At 31.3% G+C, this 10000-nt stretch overlaps 1 long non-coding RNA gene across 1 annotated transcript; it reads right to left on the minus strand.

The window, feature by feature from the left end:
* Positions 1–437: 437 nt before the first annotated feature.
* On the minus strand, positions 438–1502 carry LOC137640582 (uncharacterized). The gene is made up of 2 exons (XR_011044412.1): positions 1210–1502; positions 438–797 (listed from the first exon to the last, which is right to left on the minus strand). It is a non-coding gene; the product is annotated as an uncharacterized lncRNA (long non-coding RNA).
* Positions 1503–10000: the final 8498 nt, after the last annotated feature.

Genomic DNA, 10000 nt, shown 5'->3' on the forward strand with positions numbered 1-10000 from the left:
TATATATATATATATATATATATATTGCCTTTAGCAATCATCTTTGGAAGTTTATCGCTTGAAAATGAATATTCTGGTTTTTATAGACAATAATTACCAATAGTACTCAAAATATATATTTCTGTTTCCACTTATGAATGAATTCTAAAACTCACCTCTCGTTTTGGTTTTCATCTCTTAGTTATTTAACCAAATTAATTTAAGGGAAAAAGTAAATCATTAAAACAATTTACAAGGAATAAAATAATTGTGGCAAAAATATTTTTATTTGTCGATAAATATAATAAATCAAAGGTTAAAATTACACTTAAAGTAACATGATAATTTGGAAGTGGATAAGAGAGACAGTGTAAACAATTTTGGAAGAATGTTTTTTAGTAATAATGAGATTAAAACAGTCACAAGTTAATGTTTACATGCGGAGAGAGAGAGAGAGAGAGAGAGAGAGAGAGAGAGAGAGAGAGAGAGAGAGAGAGAGAGAGAGAGAGAATACAAAATAGGATGCTATATTCTTATTTTAATTTGTTTGTCGTATGATCACGATCTATCATAATAGATTATCATCCACCTTTCCTTGCAACCAAGATCTTTCTTTCCGAAATAGATTTCCTTTTATATCTTCTCTCATTTTCTTCATAAAAACAGCGGTTTGATGTCTCTTCTCTCTCATTTGGTAAGGAGACGAATCACTTCATCAGTAACGTATAAGCGATGACAGGCGAAGGGGAAGAGCTGGCTCCGATCCCCGAAGATCTTGCAGACGACGTTTGAGAACCAGAGGAGTTTTTCCGTTTTGTCTGGAAGAATATTTATGATTGATATGTATATCAATTGAAATTAAAAGTTATTAAATTATTCTGTTAGATATGGTTAACTGAAAGGATATATTTGCTATATATTTTCATTGATTAAACTGATAGGTCAGGATATATTCTTTGTTGTTGAAAACAGAGGCTAAAATATTACGTAATATGTAATTTTCTCTTACACTCAGGATGCCTTCATAATTCAAAACTGGATATTGTAAAATAATATTTAAATACCCAAAATGTACTCAAGATTCAAAACTGGATATAGTAAATGTAATTAAAGAAACCGTATTCCAGCACTCAAAATTCCTCTGATAGATTCAAAATAGAGGAAAATATTTAGTAATTCTAAAGGTAAATGCTGTAACAAAATATATAGATGGAGAAATTATTGTCTTACCACAAAATTTCCAACACTCTTGCTGATCTGAGAACGCAGAGCTTTGGGATGAGCATTTCCAGAGATAGATTGTTCATTTGTCATCTTGACCACGTTCGCTTCAGAGAGGCACCGTCTCAGTTCAGTAATACGGTCGAGTCTTTGTCTTTGCAACGGCTCTCAACCCGATTCAATCACGCGATTATGTCTAAACCTCAGCAATGATCACTTTATGAAAATGTCTTTGACAATCTTTCAAGAACTCTTGAAGTAGTGACTAAATGAATGTCAGGTCTTGATGTTTTTCGAGGACGAGATACTATTGCAGAATGAGGAAGGGCGAGCGCTTTACATTTATATACCCAAGGAATGAGGTAAGGTCAGCCAAAGAACACCCGGGTACACAACGTGATTAACAGAATCTAAGATTATCTTATCATTAAGCGTTGAGTCAGTTTTCCATTTGTTAGATGAGGTATGCTCTGTTGTCAAGGCTCGACCTTCATTTATTTTCTTTCTTTTTTTTTTTAACTAAAAAAACTAATTGATTGACAACAATTGAAATGAAAACATTAATTTATATCTGAGCAAATCAAAAGAAAAAATCCATGTAAACTTTACTTCAGCTGATTACCAGAACTTAGGTTCATTCACATCTGATTTTGATTTACCTAAAAATCCCAAATATGAAATTTTGGTACAGCTATTTGTACTCATGGAAAGGGACCTGGCCTCACAGAATAGTGAAAGCACTTTTCTAGAATTATATTTTATCATCAATGATCTCTTGCAAACATCGGATGATAACAAAGTGCTACAATCTCGTTTGCAAGACGGATAATACAGTGCACAGACTGGGAATTTAGCTTTTAAAGGATTAGGAAAAATTTACCCTTCTGAAGTGTGTTAGACCCTATCAATCATAATATTAGTGAGCTACATTACTGAAGCGATATTGCAGTTAAACTTAAGTTATCTACTGATGACATCCAATCTGATTTCTCAATTATCAACATTGAACGTGCAATTGAGACATTTAACAGTATTTTTGGAATGTTTTAACGATTAAAACTAAAGGAAAATACGATGATGAAAAAAAAAAAAGTTAATGAGGCTAAATGGCCTATAATTCAATGCTGAGAGCAAATTAGTGCACACAGTTAATAAAGTGATGAATAATATTTGCTACTGTTCTATGATATATCTTGCATTATCAAATGAATGTCACTGTTACAGTTCTTGGATAATATCCTACGAATACAGAATTCTAATGAAAAACTTAAGAAAAATTGTGGCAATAAAAGGAAAAACTTCTGAAAGTAAATCTATTAAAATTTACCAAAGAAATAAAGGGTGACACTTGTCAGTATGGGAATATTGTTGCATTGTATTTTTCTGAAATAGTTGCTTACTAAAGCTAGATTAACTTATATATATATATATATATATATATATATATATATATATATATATATATATATATATATATACATACACATATATATATATATATATATATATATATATATATATATACATACACACATATATATATATATATATATATATATATATATATATATATATATATATATATATATATATATATCGACACTAAACTCAACTATTTAAAATACTTGTTATGAGTAATGCATCCATGATAAGCTTGCACACCACAACAGGAGACTGACTATATTAAAACTTTCAAGGAAATAAAGTTTTGAAAGTAATAAACGTGGAATATATATATAATGATTCCTTAAATATCAGATATAAGATAATTAACTAGTTCTAGAGACATTGGTATCCCATGGATAAATCACATCACTATGCAACATTGTCTTGTGGACTTCTCCGGCATAGTGGGACTATCTTAACGAAGCTTACAGGAAACACGAAAACCTTAAATCCTTTCACATTGGATAGTGGCTGAAGGCTACCATCAACTCACTTGGGATGAGATTGTTAGTGCGCTATCACTGTCAAACCGGGTTGCAACAAACAAAGCCGTCTAACTAAATCGTGCCTAAATCACAGCTTAGATTAATTCAAACAGTTGACGAAATACACACACACTAACACACGTATATACGTATACATAGATACATACATATATCGTTTGTACATATAAACATTATATTGTATATATATATATATGTATATATATATATATATATATATATTTATATATATATATATATATATATATATATATATATATATATATATATATATATATATATATATCAGTATAATAGTTGGTCTAAATTTGCGAGTCGAACATATATCTAATAGAATTTTCGCGGACTTGTAAGGTATTTTGCAAGAAGTATGAGAACGGACAACCATCACAACTTGGGCATTCAAAGGGAATATTGAGATGGGGATTGGGAAACCCTGACCTTAGGACATTAAGTACCGCCTGTAATTATAGGCAGCAGTAATCTCATTCCGTATGTTGAAATCACAGCCATTTATGAGATAGGCTGGACATTGCTCAACTCTACATGGGATCTTCATTATAAGTAGATTGCCATTTTTTACACATGAATAGATGTATGGGTACACACTGCATTTACACACATACACACACGTATTTACACGACACGCACATACGTACATGCACACATCAGTGATTTACAAAATAACCGACGTAAACTTTAAGAATATTAGTTTCCGAAGTTTTGAAACACGAAATTATTATCCCTGGTACACCCAAGGCACTTGAACTCGCTTCGAGCAGTATATCTACGATTGATTTTCATAACTAGTTTAGTAATGATCCCTTGACTCCTCAATGTTTTAATAAAACAACAAATACGAGTCTGATAATAATAATAATAATAATAATAATAATAATAATAATAATAATAATAATAAAAAACTTAATATAACGTTTATATCCAGTATTAAGATGAAACCTGTGATTATTTCATGTTATATACCGTAAGCCTTATACTGTACATATGGCTGATATGCGTCCCACGAGTGGGTTCTCAAGTTGAAAGGTTATCAAGTCCACTGTCTAATCTCCATTGTTTTCAGACTGTTGGGATTCCTAACACTAGCGACATGGCCTTCAAGAATTCTTATATAATTTACATATATTTTCTGCATAATTAAATAGGCCTACTTTTAGAAAAAGTTAATTTATTTTCTTCATTCTTCACATAGGTTCATGTCTCTCGAAATCAATAAAGTCGAATGTTCTTATCACAATAAAAAAAGTGGGCTGACCAGTCTCTCGATATTTTCCAACTGCATAGATCTTGATTTCAGACTGCTGTCGTATGATATTGACACAGTTGTGATTATTAAATATCCTCTAATGACATTAACAAAGAGCAGCAAGCAAAAATAGGCCCCTTTTTAATATCATTTATGATTGGTAGTCAATATAAAATCATCTTTGTATGAAAAGAATGACGAACTAACCAAACACCAAAGTAACATTCATTCACTTATCTTACTGAAATTGGCTGTATATGAAAATTATACAGATAGAGAAGTACACATCTATCTATCTATCTATAAGTGTGTTTGTGTGCGCACCCTCTCTGAGTGGAGACTCCTTAACATGGTGAAAGGGTTTGCATACCGCCATGATAAACATAGTTGTAAGCTACTAGTCGGGGTCACCTATACTAGGTTGGTTTGCTGTGAGCGATTAGACGAAAATTTTCCACCATCACCAATCTGCACTGGCCAGCGTGGTGATGATAACTGGGCAAATCACAGACGGGAATTGACATATCCGAGGACTTTGTCCTGCAATGGACTAAAAACTACTGCATTTGTTGTATATATATATATATATATATATATATATATATATATATATATATATATATATATAGCCTACTGTATATATACATACCTATATATACAGTATATATATATATATATATATATATATATATATATATATATATATATATATATATATATAGAGTACATATCATCTCCTACGCCTATTGACGCAAAAGGCCTCGGTTAGATTTCGCTAGCCGTCTCTATCTGGAGCTTCTAATTCAATACTTCTCCATATCATATCTGACTTCACGCTTTATAGTTCTCAGCCATGTAAACCTGGGTCTTCCACTCTTCTAGTGCCTTGTGGAGCCCTGTTAAAAGTTTGGTGAACTAATCTCTCTTGAGGAGTGAAAAGAGTATGTCCAAATCCTCTCCATCTATCCCTCACCGTGATCTCATCCCCATATGGCACTCGAGTAATCTCTCTTATAGTTTCATTTCTATTCCTGTCCTACCCTCTAATTCTTATATCCTTCTGAGGGCTTTGTTCTCTAATCTATTAAATCTGTTGGAGATTGTTTCATTGTCATACCATGATTCATTTCCACACAGTAACAGATCTTACTAAACTGATATATAGTCTGATTTTTATATGTAACTTCAGGCGATTTGATTTCCATATTTTACATAACATAGCCATTGTCTGGTTTGCTTTTTTTCAATCTCTTACTAAACTCCAATTCTAATGACCCTGTATTGGAGATCATAGTTCCTAAATACTTGAATGATTTTACCTCATTAATCCTTTCTTCTTCCAATAATATTTCATCTTCCATTGCATATTCCGTTCATCATCATCTCTGTGTAATATTTCATGAATGCTGGTAAGCAAGCATTGCAAATCCTGTGGTGTTATGCTAGTAAGGACAGCATCATCAACACACTCTAGGTCAAATAATTTTTATCATCAATTCAGTGCAATCCTTCTCCCGCATCTCCAACTGTTCTGCGCATAAAAAAAAAATCCATTGAGGAGGAAACACAACATAGGCGACAACACATTCCTTTGGAGTACTTTGCTGTTCACTGGAAATTCATTTGATATGACTCCAGTAACATTAACTTTGGACTTGCTATACTCATGAACAGACATAATCAAATTTACATACTTAAGAGGAATTCCATAATAACACAGGAATCTTCATAAAATTGGCCGGTGGTCGCTATCAAATGCTTTTTCATAGTCCACAAATGCCACCAAAAGTGGATTTCTATATTCTACGCATTGTTGTAGAACATGTCTCGAAATGAGACTATGGTCAGTACAGCTTCTACCTTTCTAAATCCTGCTTGTTCATCTCTCAGCTTTTCATCAATCTTTCTCTCTAGTTTCTTTAGAATAAGCATGCTATATATTTCTATGACAACTGACGTAAGTGTTATGCCTCTGTAATTAATGCAATCAGCCAGGTCTCCCTTTTTGCCATTTTCACCAACATTATAACTCCAATTCATCAGGTTTTGCCTCTTCATGCCACATTCTACAAAATAATCTTGTAAGTATTCTTGGAGTCACTGCATTTTCAGCTGGTATCATCTCAGCAGTTATATATATATATATATATATATATATATATATATATATATATATATGTGTGTGTGTGTGTGTGTGTGTGTGTGTATGTGTATGTGTATGTGTATGTGTGTGTGTGTGAGCGTGGGTGTTTATCTTAAGACAAAAAAATTTGACCCAAATAGATAAGCTAGCTGATGAGATTGTTGGCAACTGCCTTATTTATCGATATTTAAAACTCCCTCAGCGCATATATAGGAGATAAGATAATTGCAAAGTAATCTAAATTCTAAATGATATGCTAAGTTCAGTTCAATAATTACTCTAACTAAGATTTAAAAAACTATTATGCCGGAAAAAGTACATCAATATTAAAAGAAAGAATGACGAATGCAAATACATGAGGACACATTTCGAAGGCCTCAGAATATTAAGAAATGCTCTCTCTCTCTCTCTCTCTCTCTCTCTCTCTCTCTCTCTCTCTCTCTCTCTCTCTCTCTCTCTCTCTCTTGGCACAAGGTCCATTTGGACTAGCAACTTAATAATTTTTAGCCCAGTCCCCAAGACAGAGATGAGAATAGGACTTAACCATTTGGTGTCCAATAAAATCAAATGTAGTAAGAAAAATGAAACATGAACCATAATGAATGTATACAGTATACTACCATAGAGCAGGGTATGAGTTTGAGTGTTCTTAAATGATTTCCTGATAATATAACTTATTCTATCTTATTTTATCTTAAATTGGAAATGAGGAATTCTCCAAAGAATGGAAAATGTTAGTCTGTAACACCACATTTTTTTCAGATTTGATTAGAGAATAAAAACCATAAAACTGACTAGTGAATTTATATTTTGATTTACATGGTTATAGATTTCATAGTTCATCATTGAAATGTACGGTCACACTTGCAGCTAATTCTGGCTATCATGAATATATGCATTTATTGTTATTTAGAAATCCATAGAAGTGTGTAAACTTGATTTGGCCATAATATCTCTCCTCTTCTAGGTAGTTCGTAAATAAAAATTAATTATCATCCTCGTTATCATCCTCCTCCTCATCATCATCATCATCAATAAACATGTAAATATACCCGAATGCAAGTAAGCCTACATCCTCATCATCATCATCATCTCCCCCTTCGCCCATTGACGCAAAAGGCCTCGGTTAGATTTCACCAGTCGTCTCTATTTTGAACTTTTAATTCAATACTTCTCCATTCATCATTCATCATCTCCTACTTCACGCTTCATAATCCTCAGCCATGTTGGCCTGGATTAACGAAGTAAGCCTACATGGATGGGGAATTAAAGAAATAATTGACCAGGCCGGTGATGAGTTTTACTTATGCATCTGTTAATTTCAAAAGTAAATTGAACTTTGAAAATTTGATCTTTTATTTTCTCTTTTATTTAGATGTATTGTATACTTCTCTCCACGACAACTATTTCATTTAGTAGTGACTCGCAGAAGTCATGAGTCTTTTTATAGTTTATATATGACGTATCTGTTTTTGACGTTGTTAATAGTTTATATAAGACATATCTGTTTTGACGTTGTTACTGTTTTTTGAATGATTTATTGTTAATTTATTCTCATCATTTATTTATTTCCTTATTTCCTTTCCTCACTGGGCTATTTTTCCCTATTGGAGCCCTTGGGCTTATAGCATCTTGCTTTTCCAACTAGGGTTGTAGCTTGGGTAATAATAATAATAATAATAATAATAATAATAATAATAATGATGTGAACGTTGTGAATTACTTAGCATTAATACGGATTAATATTGAAATGTCACAGAGATAAAATGATACTATTTTTTTTTTCCAAATCACTTGTAATAATCGCTTTTGAGTATTATATATTGTAGAACGATTTTCTAGAATAACAATAGTCCACTATTTTCTTAGTAGAAATATTTAGTTCTCATCAATTTGCAAATATATTTTTTCTTCTTGAGAATGATATATATATATATATATATATATATATATATATATATATATATATATATTCAGCCAAGGCCACAGGAAAAATAAAAGAAGGAGTACCGAGCGCTTTCGTGTTATTTCAACACATTTTCGAGGTACAATGCTAAAAACACAGAGAACATCTAACAAAGTAAACTGAAAAAATTGAAAACAAGTATTCAAAGTCCGGTTAAAACTAGTACAGCAGATACAGAACAGTTCAACAGGTGATTAAAAAGAAACAATCTTACAAATCTCGTTAACAACAAATGGGTCCAGTTTGTACATACCCTGGCTTACATTCATTAAGTCACTGTGATATTTGATAAAAGCAGATTCAATTATATTTCTACGAGTTATATTATTACAATATAAAACAACTTTTGCCCCCTCCCAATGAATCATGTGATTAAAATTATTAAAGTGTAAAAACAAAGCATTAATAATTTTAATCACATGATTCATTGGGAGGGGGCAAAAGTTGTTTTATATTGTAATAATATAACTCGTAGAAATATAATTGAATCTGCTTTTATCAAATATCACAGTGACTTAATGAATGTAAGCCAGGGTATGTACAAACTGGACCCATTTGTTGTTAACGAGATTTGTAAGATTGTTTCTTTTTAATCACCTGTTGAACTGTTCTGTATCTGCTGTACTAGTTTTAACCGGACTTTGAATACTTGTTTTCAATTTTTTCAGTTTACTTTGTTAGATGTTCTCTGTGTTTTTAGCATTGTACCTCGAAAATGTGTTGAAATAACACGAAAGCGCTCGGTACTCCTTCTTTTATTTTTCCTGTGGCCTTGGCTGAATATATTGTCACGCGCTATTTAGTGACTTATAAGCATATATATATATATATATATATATATATATATATATATATATATATATATATACTGTATATATATATATATATATATATATATATATATATATATATATATATTCATTTTAGTATATTCCTGTAAGAAAATAGTGATGTAACACATTAAAAAAAATCACTATACAAGTGTTTAATTTGTATCTGTTTTTACCTTGGTAATTCATTAAACTTCTTCAATAATAAATATAAAATATAATAATCTGTTTTGTTTTATTACAAATGTAATAAAGTTCTCTCTGTTTGTTTTGCAAAGTGAATACCATCCATATATATATATATATAAACATATATATATATATATATACATATATATATATATATATATATATATATATATATATATATGTGTGTGTGTGTGTGTATGTATGTATAATGTGTGCGTACGTGTGTGTATACGTATACACATGTATAAATATACACAGACATATAAAAACATATACGCACACCTATACATAAAAAGTGTCCTGTTAAACCCAATTTGGTTCTATTGACCCACGCATTGAAATCGATATTTACTGACTAATCGGCGTGGTGAGTAAAATACATGATGAAGTAGAGTGTATGCATAGAAACTTCACTCTCATGCCATAAGTAATATCAACAGCAAATCTATAGTAACA

The sequence above is a fragment of the Palaemon carinicauda genome, chromosome 5, assembly GCF_036898095.1.
Source record: "Palaemon carinicauda isolate YSFRI2023 chromosome 5, ASM3689809v2, whole genome shotgun sequence".
Classification (NCBI taxonomy): Eukaryota; Metazoa; Arthropoda; class Malacostraca; order Decapoda; family Palaemonidae; genus Palaemon; species Palaemon carinicauda.